This window comes from Orcinus orca, chromosome 11, assembly GCF_937001465.1.
Source record: "Orcinus orca chromosome 11, mOrcOrc1.1, whole genome shotgun sequence".
Classification (NCBI taxonomy): domain Eukaryota; kingdom Metazoa; phylum Chordata; class Mammalia; order Artiodactyla; family Delphinidae; genus Orcinus; species Orcinus orca.
In genome coordinates this window covers 80194180-80208165 of record NC_064569.1, presented here as the reverse complement: position 1 = coordinate 80208165, position 13986 = coordinate 80194180, and the positions used below count along the sequence as shown (strand labels likewise).

The following is a 13986-nucleotide window of genomic DNA, read 5'->3' as shown; positions in this document are numbered from 1 at the left end:
TTTGGCTGCACTGGGTCTTAGTCGCGACACGTGGGATCTAGTTCCCCGACCAGGGATCGAACCTGGGCCCCTTGCATTGGGAGTGTGAAGTCTTAGTCACTGGACCACCAGGGAAGTCCTCTTTTGTATTTTATCTATCAATAAAGGAGCAGAAGAGAGGACCTCAAGATATATACTTACAATGTCATCTTGGCAAGAAGTTTCTTAAAGATGTGGTCTAGATGACCAAGACATATATCAAAGTCATAGTATTAAAGTATTGCAGTATTTTAGTTTTAAAGAGTTGGTGGAGAGTGCCAAAATTTACCAAATAAAGTCTAATTAATTGACTAATTGTAGACACAAAACAGAATGTGTTAACATTCTTTAAAGTGAATATATATAATTTAAAAATAATAATTTTCCTAAAATATAGTGTTATTATAATATGTGATATAATAATGGAGGTGAGTGAAAGGTAATAAATGCTATAAAATTAATAGACATTGTAAACAAACACATTCATTTAGAAATGGGAAAAAAGAAGAAACAATTTAAATATTTCATAGTTTAAAGTAGAGATTAAAAACTACAACTATAGACGATTTAGAAAATATGGGAAATGAGAACATCATAAGGAATGAGGCCAAAATTGTGTTCAGCAAATTGATATTCTTAAGGGAGTTCATTATTCAACAAGCAAGCATTCAACCTAAGAAAAACAAACTGAACCAACTTAAGGAAAGCAGTGGTAAGAATGAAATATTAAGTAAACTATTAACAGAAATCTCTGACTTAGAAAACAGAAAAACTGTAGAATTAATACATTAATTTAAGAGCCAATTCACTGAAAAACCAATATCTTTGTCAAGAAAACCTTGGGAAAATAGAGACGGAAAGAGAAAAAAAATTTTTAAAGAGAAATAAGATAAAATTATAGGCATAGAAGTGGTTAAACTTTTATATTAAAAAGTTCTCTTCTGTAAGAAGAATTACTGAAGTTTATACAAATGGAACAATAGGAAGGCTGGGACTTGTTTTAAAATACAGTGCTTCGGGCTTCCCTGGTGGCGCAGTGGTAGAGAGTCCGCCTGCCGATGCCGGGGCCACGGGTTCGTGCCCCGGTCTGGGAAGATCCCACATGCTGCGGAGGGGCTGGGCCCGTGAGCCATGACCGCTGAGCCTGTGCGTCTGGAGCCTGTGCTCCGCAACGGGAGAGGCCACAACAGTGAGCGGCCCGCGTATGGAAAAACAAAACAAAAAAAATTTACAGTGCTTCTTGGCTATGAGATGAGTAAGGTCTGAGGATCTAATGTATAACATGGTGGCTATGGTTGTTAATACTGTATTGTGCTTTGAAATTTGCTTAAGATTTTAGATCTTAAATGTTCTCACCAAGAAAAAAAAGATAAATATGTGATAAGATGGATGTGTTAATTAACAAGATTGGGGGAGTCCTTTCACAATGTGTACGCCTATCAAACTATCATTATGTATACTTTAGATATCTTACATTTTTATTTGTTAATTATGCCTCAGTAAAGCTGAAAAAAATATAGGGCTCCATTTATAAAAGGTGATTGAGGAATAAATGAAAGAATATTGGCAAGAATGTTGATTACTTTTAAGCTGGGTAGTGTATATGTGGAGATCCATTACATATTCTCTCTCATTTTATGTGTGCATAAAAATTTCTGCAGTTAAAAGTTGAAAAATTTAAAAGAGAATGTCATGTTTGACTCTATGGTAATACATTTAGAAATCTTCCTAATGAAGTAGATGGTTTTCTGAGAAAACACATTACTAAAACTGACTCAAGAAGTAGAAAATCTGAAAGAAAAGCAACCCTGGAAGAACTTATAAAAGAATTACCTCCAAAAGAGATTCTGAGATCTGTTAATGTTATTAGTGCATTTCTTCAAGAAACACCAAATTCTTATGCTCTGTAAATTATGTCGAAATAAATGATACCATCAAATTCATTCTATAAAGTTAGCGTAACCTTACCGCTAGGACCTGATAAGTGAACAACAAAAATACGAAACTAGAACAGTTTTATGTGCAAGTATTTATGGGAAATTTCTAAATGAAATGACAAAGAAATTAAACTCAGTTGCATTCAGCTGATCAATCTCCACTTAAGCAATTCATCAGATTAAGAAAAGTTCATCATTTCCTCTGTAAAACATACTGACTGATGACCACAGAAGGACGAACGCTCAAGATCAGTTTGCTCTGGTGTGTTCTTGCAGTTTTGTTCAGATAATAGCATGTTTCCAAACCAGTTTATGTCAGTTTTATTTGTTTCGGTATTTATGCAATCTAATTAAGCATTTGTGTACACTGATAAAATATGATTGTGGAAAAAAGAATTGTTCCTGTGAAAGCTAAATTGAATATATTGGGAGAACTCGACACAAGTGAGGCAGTAAAAAAGGATGAGACAAGTGTAAAATTTGGGAAAAATTGCTCTCCTCTCTGCTGTCTTTGCTGTGAGCTTTATCCTAAATGGATTCCCCAAGCTGGTTGACAGTAGCTCCTGAGGTTATGTGCTTCATTGTTCTTGTTTAGGAATAGGAGTGTCTTTGTGTCAGTATTTAAAGCACCTTATTAGACCGATTTGGGTCACATGCCCACCCTGGACCAATCATAGGGCACGGCTTATGCTGATTGACTTGGTCAAGGTCTATACCACAGCTGGGGTTGGGGGTGGAGCCAGCTTTTCTGGACCCACTTGTATCCCCTGAAAAGCGTTAGGAGGCTACCGGGAAGGGGGTGAGTGTGGACACTGGGGAGATAATCAACAAATATCTTTTATATTAATGCAGATTATGTCATCAACATAGTCAATTAAAAAAAAAAACATGGTAATTGTAATGGAGTAAAAGACATTCTCTATAAAAATATTTGGCAGATTAAAGAGTAAAACACTAATATCCCCAAAGAAAAATGGGCAAAGTTCGTAAACAGAACGGGCCAATAAGTATGTGGAAGGTACGTAATTTCAATAGTAATCAAAGAAATGAAAATAAAAGCTATTATGTCATACCACTTTTTGCTTAATCAGCTGACTAAGTATTATGCAAGGAGCAGGGTTGTCCCAAATAACCCTGTGTGCTTACCTGGTGTTGTAGACAGAATTGCACCCCCAACAAGATTCACAGGTTGAAGCTCTAACCCTCTATGTGACTGATTTGGAGATAAGCCCTTTAAGGAGATAATTAAGATTAAACGAGGTAATAAGTGAGAGGCCCTAACAATAAGATTGGTCCTTATAGGAAGAGGAGGAGATACCAGGAGCACATGTGCTCAAAGAAAGCCCATGCGAGGACACAGTGATGAGAAGGAAGCCGAGGAGAGAGGCCTCAGGAGAAATGAAATCTGCCAACACCTTGATCTTGGACTTCCAGCCTGCAGAATTGTGAGAAATACATTTCTGTTGTTTAAACCACTCCATACTGTGGCAGCCCTAGTGGACTGTTAAGTTGCCTGGGCCAGAGGCTAACAGGGCTCAGGGCCTTGCTCTTCCCCCAGCTGGAGGGGCAATCCCCAAGGTCACCTTCTTGAGGAACTTAGGCTTCCTCCCCCTACCAAGGGAGGGACTGAACTGAAACATCCTTGGGGCTCCAGGGTCTCCAGGTGCTGGGTAGCTGGCGTTCCAAGACAATTCCTGTAAATAGCTGGCATCCCCAAACCAGATTGCTTGGCATGCTGGTAAGGCTGCCCTCTCATGCTTGTCATATAATAAAGAATAGGGCATGGGTCCAGCAGACCCTGGCATGCCTCTTCATGGGCTGATGGAGTGACCGTGGGTCCTTGTCATGCTGACCCTGGCCTCGAAAGCTTCTTTATCCAATTAAGCTTATTCCTTAGCCCATGTCATGGGATGTTGTGAAATTTCACCCAAACCCTAGTGCATTACATGAGGAGACCCAGAAGAGAACATATGACACAAAAGAGAGATTTAAGAAATGATATACTCAGTGGTGATGAGGTACAGGTAATGGACATTCTCATCTTGTCTGTTAGCCTAAGACTATTTTACAGCCCTTTGCAGAACCAATTTATGATGTGTTTAAAGAGTCCTTAGTATATCAATTTTTAAAAATTATGGGAATATACTTATTAAGTAGTGAATTCATCGCTATGCATCAAGATACCAGGGAAATTTAACAAAAGTATATAGTGTTGAACAGAAAGTATTTTAGCTGTAGCATTAGAGTGAAAAATGCATAAAATTCTATTTTCTTCCACCGGAGACTTTATACCTATGTTGTTATTGATAATTTTCCGGATAAGTTTCTAGAGAACAACAGAAAAGCTGCCACTTCCTGATCACAATTTCAATGGCAATCTTTTTAAAAAATATATATATATATATTAAAAAAAAGAAAAATCACGCAGGCAGAGACAGACCCCACTAGAACCTTCTTCACTAACCATTCTTCCGGGTTCACTGATTTGATGTTGTTTTATTTTCTGTGACATTAAATTCAAGTTTTTATTTAACCATCAATTTTTTTTTACTCTCTTAAAAAGAATTATATTAATTATATAATTAAATTAATTATATAATTAATTATATTAAATTATATTTACTCTCTCTTAAAAAGAATTATATTAAATTATATAGTGTAGCCTTCTACGTTCTTAGGCGAGTAGCCCAGGTATCAGGTAGCCAGACAGACCATGTGTTTTGGTACTCATTTCTTGACAGTGCTCTGTACATCAGTTGCAAAGGATTCCTTAAAATGAAATCTGGGATTTCTGCCATGGTTCTTTGTTACCGAGTACATTCTGAGGAACATACATTAATAGATGATCAATTCTTTTCATTTATAATGGGAAGGCATAGAAAACTACCATAAGAAAGAATTGTTTCTACCATTAATTCCACTTAATCCTTACCCACCTGCATCACTGGATATTAAGTATTATAATAGATAAACTGAAAGTAAATTGTCAGAGCTTTTGAAATCCAATCTCCACAATTATTGCTTACCACTGTGTCACAACTCTGTAATATTTGTTTAGTCTAATCCCTCCTTCACTAATTAGAAACACTAAAAGATCACAGAATTTCCCTTCCTGGCCCTTCCCTCAGTGGTGGTATTTGTAAAAAATAAAACCAAAACTGAACAAACAAAAACCCACTGAATACCCAAGAGCCAACTAAACCCCCCATGGCACTCACCAGTGCTCAGGTGACAAAGCCTGGGGTAGGGGTGGGGAGCTTGGGAGTAATGTTAAACTGACACTGTATCCAAGGACACTGTGCAGAATGCTACTTTCCTATGTGAAACAATGAGTGACAACTTCATCTGAAACAAAACAACTCACCAGACTTCTACTAACCAACTTCTTTTCCTTGATCTTAAAACGAAGTCTTATTTACGGAGTGCCTCCCAAGTTCAAGGCGCAGTAGTGAGCATGATGCCTCTGTCATCTAACGATAACAAAGTACTTTGCAACTAGGCTTTCTGATGTACCAGACAAATGGAAAGAGAAGACAGCCACACCAGAGACCAAAAAGGGAGGTGGGAGTGGGGAAATCAACTTTTAAGATTCGTCACAAATTTGTCAATGGCAATTTAAAAAATATATCTCTGTGCCCGCCACCCTGCTTTGAGGGCTAAAGCTGCAACTGGAACATTTAACATGAACATTTAGTGTTAAATTTGACATTTAACATTCAGACGAACAGTGAGGCCATCTTGTGGCCACTTAGAGACGTTTCCGCTTTCCGACACCCAGTGCTGTTTGCGTTCCTACACTTGCACCCCCTCATGCTGAGGTGGGACCTTGAAACTGAGGCTGCTGCACAGTGGTGAGGACTTTTGGTATCTCCTTAACGAAATCTTCTGGAATGAGTCCAAGATTCAACTGTCAAATTTAAATTCCATCGTTTGTGGGCTGGTGCGTGTTGTAGGATTTCATGCTATGTGGTTAATATGTATGCACATGTCCTGTCACCTGTTTACAGCTAGATTCATCTGTCAATCATCCTGTTGAAATGGAAAGTTCCTAAAACAATAAAGTTCTGCTGGAAACATACAACAACGGGGTACCGTAAACAGAAGCAGGGCCAGGTTGGAAGGACAGCACAGAGAGACACATTTCTGGACTTCCCTAGTCCCAGTCCTTTGTGAATTATTTGTAAACGATATTGCCAGTTCTCAGAAAACATATTAACCCCTGTGTGGGTGAAAGAAATATTATTATGATGTAAAGAACAGGTGGGTCATGTTTTCTAAAAATGTCTCTTTCCCTGGACAAAGGCCTACTAGAATTCTGACTTGAGTTGTAAGAAGCAAATTCATCTTTGCTTAGCAAAGATTTGCAAATACTTGGAACAATCACTTTGATGATTTTATCTCTCTGTGTTGTGAATTCACAACTCCTCCTTGACTCTACATTACGAATAACTCTTTGTTATTTATAAATGTAATCCCTTTTCAATCATCCTTAAGTATGAGATGTAATTTCCCTTTCCAATTCTCAAGTACTTTTATTTTCCTGTTTCTTTTTTTCCCTCTGAAACAGAATGTAAAATTTCTTTATAAATTAGAGAAACAAAAAACACAAAGCAAACTTTGAGGGAAAAGTGTTTTTCCCTCCTTTGAATCACTTAAGCTCTTTTGGGCTATCTTTGTGAGTTGGAATACCAGATACTGCCTTGAATAAACTGTGTGAATTACGAAACGAATGCAGATCTGTTCTCTGGCTACTTTGAGCTTGTGCAGGGAGATCAAAGGAACCAGAAGAAAAAAACAAAGACCAAAGAGAATTGGAAGCTCAGTGAATCTCTTTCTGAAGATTATACTGCAAACTTTAGAAAGCTTCCCTGTGATATTAATAGCCTATGCTTGTCCAGTGATTTCCAGTTTCTAAAGTACTTTTATGTCCACTAGCTCAGGACTACCCTAACTAGAAGGGCAGTACAGGCATTATTGTTTTCTTGTTACAAAGGAAAGCACATACTTGAAGAGACTGAGTGCATAGCATGGGGCTGCTCACCTTGTGATCATGGGAACTGGTATTTGAACCTGGATCTGCTGTCTCCAAACTTAGCCTCTTTCTGCCTCATCACAAATTCCACTGGCTTTGGTTACCCTGGAAAGGGTAGTCTGTGTTCATACACATTCTGCTAGTAGATCGTGCATTCCTGGGTCTCCTGCAGCCCCACACCCTGCATCTGCATACGGCAAATGGTTTCCATGGAAGAGCTCCAGACGGGGAAATATTTTGGAATCAGTCTGAGTTAAATACCAGACCCTATTTGTAATTTCTGCTTAGGCCTAAGCACTTAAAGGATTCCAAAGGGCAACAGTTGTGAGTCCATTTGGCATCCCTTCTTGGGGTAGTGGAGAAGGGGATGGCAAGTCAAAGGAAGTTAGAATTATCCAGTCCCAGCTGAGCCCAGCTGCCAGGGCCTAAGCCGAACTGATGGAAGAAAATCCAGCAGAGTTCTGAATCAGATTTCAGTGGTTCCATCTCGAATAGGATTTTCTCATGGGTCTGGCAAGAGCCACACTGGATTTTAAGTGAAATTAAGCTGTGGACTCTGGGGGATAACACAGGAAATTACAAACGAGAGCTGCTTGTCTCAATAGCCACATCTTGTCAAGAGGCCCTGTCCAGGGCCTCTGTTATTCGAGGAACGGGGATGCATTGGAATCCGGTTTTGAGCCCCTGGGGAAAGTTGTTTTAGAGTAGAGTGGAGACTCAGAAGGTTGGTTCTGTTTCTCTACGAGGCATGTGATCTCGAATCAGGCACACAGCTTCTCCAAGCCTCGGTTTGTTAATCTGTAAACAGGAAAGTAATAATACTGGCCTATCAGGTTTTTTGTTTTTGTTTTCTGGTGAAAGGCATTTTATAATCTGTAAAGTGTTCTAGAAATGCAGGGCTTGTTATTCTTATTGTCATTACTTACAGGTCATTACTTGCGGGGGAAGGGAATAGAGATGCATAAGAAATAAATGGAGTTTTGAAGAGAAGAAAAGGAACAGCGGCAATATAATTAAAATCAATTTTTAAGTGTTTACAGGCATCTGGAACCATAGTAAGAGCTATAAAAATAAGCTTCCCGAGATGTAATTGGTAATCCGAGGCCGTTGCATGAAATGGCTCAGAGCTGATGGGGTAGAGGTGGAAGTTAGGGGAGGAATGAGGTGTAACATCAATGCAGCACCTATGATGTGTGAGGCATTTTTGAAGATGCCATTATCTCCTTAAGCCTTCTTACGAAGTATGTACCAACCTCATTTTAGAGAGGAGGAAACGGAGACTCAGAGGCCTTGAGCACTTTGCTCAAGGCCCCGTGGCCAGTGAATGAAAGAGCTGGGACTTTGCCTCCCAAGCACATCCTCACGTGCAGACAAATGAACCAGTCAATAGGGTGTAAACTAGGTAATTCACAGGACATGCTCTCAAAAGGGGTGAGGCCCGAGAAACGAGAAAGCAGCCCTGAGAGCTAGGGTGACCAGTGCATCCCGATTTGCCCGTGACTGTCTCCATCTTAGCACTGAAAATCCTGTGTCCTAGCCCCTCACCCTGGGTCCTCCTCAGTCCCACGCAAACTGGGACGGTTGGTCACCCTATAGCTGACAGTTAGGGGATGTGCCCTTGGTGAACATAAGCAATTTCTCGGGATATCAGCATCAGATGGGACTTTCATGGATGTGATGGAACAAGACAAAAACGAGACTACTCTGAAATTATGTCTGAGCAGGAATAAAAACAGACACCTTGCAACTGCAAAAATGACCAAATACCCCCCTCTCCTGGCTAACAAGAGGGACTACTGTTTCTTCTTCAGTGACAACTCTAGGCCTGCTTCTTTCTTCCTGCCTATTAAAGAAAAATTAAGATAATCACTAAATTTACCTACTTTCTCACAACTCCCAATTCACTTCATTGAGTCCTCCTGCAAATCAGCTAACACAGACCCGACTCCTAGAGCAAGCCCTTCCTGAACACTCTTTCTTTCTCTTTTTTTTTCTTCTTCTTTTTTTCTTTTTTTGTCTGCATTGGGTCTTCGTTGCTGCGCGTGGGCTTTCTCTAGCCGCAGAGAGCAGGGTCTACTCTTCGTTGCAGTGCACGGGCTTCTCATTGCGGTGGCTTCTCTTATTGTGGAGCACGGGCTCTAGGTGCGTGGGCTTGAGTAGTTGCAGCACACGGGCTCAGTAGTTGTGGCTCGTGGGCTCTAGAGCGCAGCCTCAGTAGTTCTGGCGCATGGGCTTAGTTGCTCTGTGGCATGTGGGATATTCCTGGACCAGGGCTCGAACCCGTGTCCCCTGCATTGGCAGGCGGATTCTTAACCACTGTGCCACGAGGGAAGTCCCCCTGATACCCTTTTTCTGAGATGCTTCATGTTTCCTCATGATGTCAGGTGGCCTCATAGCAGGGTGCAGCACCAACTCTATTTGACCTCAGGTATGTTCCTGGATGGTCTTTGACTAGAGGACATTGACAGGACTTATACAAGGTCAGTGTATTAAGGGGGGCCACGTTTCACTTGTGGTATTGTAATTCTGTCTCTCTGGGCCATCTCTACAGCTAGACCAGATGTTTTTCAAAGCAGAATCACTTACTAAAGATGGTAACTAGCATGTATGGAGGACTTCCACTTGCCAGGCACCATGCTAGGCTCTCTCCAAGGACTGACCCATTTAAGGCTCACCCACACTTTCTGAAGCAGGTGCCATAATTTTCATTTCACAGATGCCGAAGTGGAGGCTGAATGAAACTATGTCCATTGCCCGGAGTTAGTAAGTGGCAGAGCCAAGATTCAGAACCATTGAGTTTGACTCTAGAGCCCTGCTGGCACCCACAGAACATTCAGCGTTCGGGGAATAGATCAATAACCAACTTCTCTTCAGTCAGAGGTCTTGGCATCATAATAATACGAAGGTTTCCTGCTCTGAGCCATACACTGTTTTGAACACTTTCCATGTGTTAACTTACTTGACCCTTACAACAACGCCATAGTTGGTAGCTCCATTTTACAGTTAAGGATGAGGCTCCAAGAGACATACAATACATTTATATAGAGTTTAGAGTGAACAAGATCTTTTCACATTTGCATTTTCTAAGCCCTGTGAAGTACTGAATTTCATTAATCTAAGATGCTAGTTATCATAAGATGCACCATTATTTTATGTGCCACTGAGAAAAAAAAGCTGCCAGTTAAAATTTGTAAGATGTCCTCGAATGTACCCAGTTTTTGGAGATGCTAAAATGCAAGGAAAAAGACATTTTAGAATTGATGAAATGGAGTAGGTATTTTTATCCCCATTGTTTAGATGCAGAACCTGGGGCTCAGAAATGAGTATATTTCTCAAGATCATAAAAGTAGCAAGAAAGGGACTTGAATCCAGGTCCACAAAATATGCTCTTTCTTCCATGCTATTCTAAACATTATGGGAGTCTTTGACCCCTGAGTTTAAAGGAGGGCTGAAGGAGTGTGTCTGACTCTAGGGTGTCGCTGAGTCAAAAGACTTTTTGGGCCAGGGAACACTTTTTGTGAAGTTTATATCACATTTTGTGGGTGGCCCTGTCTGCATCTAGATGCAGGGTGAGCTCTTCTTCTTTGCTTTTTAACTTGGCTAAGATTTTAGGTTCCTGTGGGTCCTTTGGCCAAAGAGATTGCATGAATGAGCTTACCATGCCTGGGTGATGCTTCTCTTTTCCAAGCCCCAGAGATTCTCTGTAGAACTCTCTCTATCTCTCTCCCTGGGCTTCCCCAGTTGTGGTTTAGGTCTGGGACTGTCAACTTGCTTTAAGTTATCATGGGTCAGAGATCTCGCAAGGAGTCTAACGCCATATTTGATGCTCCACTTTTGACAGCTCTTAAGCCTCACCTCTTCTTCTCCTTCTCTGCCCCATGTCTGAGCAAGCTGATAAGAAAGCCACAGTGGTCTCTCCTTCGGTCTTGGTGGGAGATTTAAAGGATGCTAGCCCCTGCCAGCATGTGGGTACCCTCACTCTGACCCTACACTCTGTCTATACCCTATAACCCTACCCAGCTTCCTTTCTTTGTGTTCCCAAGCCATTTTGGGCCTGACTGGGAGGTCTGCCCTGATCTCCCCAGAAAAGCCTCAATTATATACATCATAGCCTTTTCATAGCCTTCTGGTATATGTGTGACATTCTCCGTCTTGACATCCAAACTAAATTTTGAGTGGGGGTCCCTCCCGCTTCTGTAGAGAGGCTGCAACAGACCCCTCAGAACAACTCAGCAGAGCCACGTCATCTAAAACCTATTTAAATTTTTTTTTTTTTTTTTTTTTTTTTTTTTTGCGGTATGCGGGCCTCTCACTGTTGTGGCCTCTCCCGCTGTGGAGCACAGGCTCCGGACGCGCAGGCTCAGCGGCCATGGCTCACGGGCCCAGCCACTCCGCGGCATGTGGGATCTTCCCGGACCGGGGCACGAACCCGTGTCCCCTGCATCGGCAGGTGGACTCTCAACCACTGCGCCACCAGGGAAGCCCTAAAACCTTTTTAAATTTTTTTTTAACAGAGAAAAATGTTAGTCATTTCTACCTAGATATTTTTAAAATGAAGAGAGGTTATGCTCACCAGCTTCTGTGTTCAATTGAAAGTCTATAGATGCCTCTCCATGGTAGTTTGCTGAGAGAGCCGGCAGGAAGGGCTGGCTATGTGCAGCTCAGCCGTCATCTTATGTTGGTCAGGTCATGTGGAGATTAAGGCAGGTGATGGAAGGTATTCCAGGCTGTCAGCCCAAATAGACAAGGCTAAGGGAATCTGTGGGCTTTAAAAGGTTCTTCTGGAGCAAATGAGAAATGCAATGGATAAATCAGACAGAAAAATGAAAAAGGAGTGAAAAAGACCAGTGAATTATACAGAGAAAGAGAAAGATTATGAAATTAGAGGAAAAATAGAAAGAGAAATTAGAATGAAGAATGAAAAGCTAAAACTAATGAATTGCCGGAGAGGCCTGGTACATTAAGAAATAGGAGGAGAGGGCTTCCCCGGTGGCGCAGTGGTTGAGAGTCCGCCTGCCGATGCAGGGGACACGGGTTCGTGCCCCGGTCCGGGAAGATCCCACATGCCGCGGAGCGGCTGGGCCCGTGAGCCATGGCCGCTCAGCCTGCGCGTCCGGAGCCTGTGCTCCGCAGCGGGAGAGGCCACAGCGGTGAGAGGCCCGCATACCGCAAAAAAAAAAAAAAAGAAAAGAAAAAAAAGAAATGGGAGGAGAAATGAAAAAGGAATAATTGGACAAGGAGAAGACAGTAAACAAGATAAACAATAATACAAGAAAATGATGTTCCCATCTTATGTAGGCTTTTAATCAAGAACCACAAAGTTTTACCACATGAGGGTTGAAATACATCCATTTCTCGCGGGGTGGAATGAACAGGGTAAACTAGTTGCTGTTTGGACACAATTCGCAAAGTAATTACAATGTCCAACAATGCTGTTCCCAAGACTGAATCATTAATCACCATTTCCGATGATGCTGAAACCGTAATGAGAAAACCCATACCAATGTTTCCCAGGTCGATTTCAAGCTCTGTTATAAGAGGTATGGAGAGAAATCCATGGTATATTATTTTCCTGATTCTGAGTTGACATTTCAAACAGCACAGTGTGAAAATATAAAGACAGCGCCCTTTTAAAGGTCAATAGTGATTTCCATTACAATCCATGATTTATCATTCAGCCCAGAAGATTTATTCCAGGCTGGGATGTAACCCAAGAGTTTGCTCTACACAGGGGGGAAGCAAAGCAGAAAAAAAATTACCTAGTAGTTTTAAGGGCCTTTTCCCCCATGTACTTTTCCCTTTGAGCTCAAAAGGCAGGCACCAGACCAAATCTTCAAACATTTGCATTTGGGGCCTTCTCTCTGTTTTGTGATAAATTCTCTCCAACCCCTCCACAAAGATCTGCTCCCAGTAGCCTGAGAGGTCTGGGGAAAATGCCGTTCAGAGTTTCTCCTTTTTGGCATCTTGAAGGAGTATTCTTGAAGAGTGTTAAAGAGTCTCTTCCTCCCTTTCTACCTGCTTTCCTCTATCTGGCTTTCCCAGCCGGAGAACACTGCTTCCAGAGAATTCCTCAGGCCCTTTAGCCATCCAGGAAAAGAATGACTTCAATACAGGGCATCTCGAATATTTAAGAAAGGGCTATCCTAGGTGGCTTCTGCCCACAAAGGCAAGGTTCTTACCTTCGCTGGCAGCTCAGTGGCTGGGAGCATTTTGGATCAAATCAGGTAGCAAACTGGCTCGGAGGCTGTAGAACAAGCCATGACACCAAAGCTGGATTGACAACAGGTGATAGTACTATTTTGTAAGGTTTTTTCCCTCTTAGTTATATTACCACCCAGTAGTATTGTGGGTCCCAAAACTGATGGAAAATGACTAAATTAACTAGGATGCCTGGGCCTCTTGTTATTTTACTGGCTTGAGAGTGATGCTGTCTGCTATCTCTTCTAACTGTTAACATTGACCTGGTTGACTTAATGCACGTGACCAAATTCAGAATCTTGGCAGAGAGCATCCGAAAACAGGTGTATTTGGAGTCAAGGCTAGTTGGGGGGCGGGAGAAGGGAGACTTCTCTGTTTCCAGTGTCTTCCTCCATGGGAGGGACTGGGAGCCCCATCTGTTTATTGGCCTCTCTGTTTCCTGCCTCTCTCTGCCTGCAGGGGGCAGAGGGCTGCCCCGAGCAGTGAGTGGACCAAGAAGCTGTGCATTGGGGCCATACCCTTCCACCCTTGCTCTTGGGAATTAACTGTCCACAGGGAACTTGTGTTCTCTTCTGCAATTCTCTACCATAATTTCCCCCATTTTTTTTTTATTGTGGTAAAATGCACAAAACATAAAACTTACCATCTTAAACGTGCAGGTCAGTGATCTGAAATATATTCATGCACAACCGTCACCACCATCCATCTCCAGAGCTCTTTTATCTTGTAAAACTGAAACTCCACACCTGTTAAACAATAACTCCCCATTCCCCTTCCTCCCCAGCCTCCGGCAACCACCAT

At 41.7% G+C, this 13986-nt stretch overlaps 1 long non-coding RNA gene across 1 annotated transcript in view; it reads left to right on the top strand.

The window, feature by feature from the left end:
* Positions 1-320: 320 nt before the first annotated feature.
* The window catches only part of LOC117201153 (uncharacterized), a 546510-nt gene continuing 532844 nt past the window's right edge, over positions 321-13986 (top strand). The window contains exon 1 of the long non-coding RNA XR_004483120.2: positions 321-3400. This is a non-coding gene — a long non-coding RNA (uncharacterized LOC117201153). The remainder of the gene's footprint in view (positions 3401-13986) is intronic.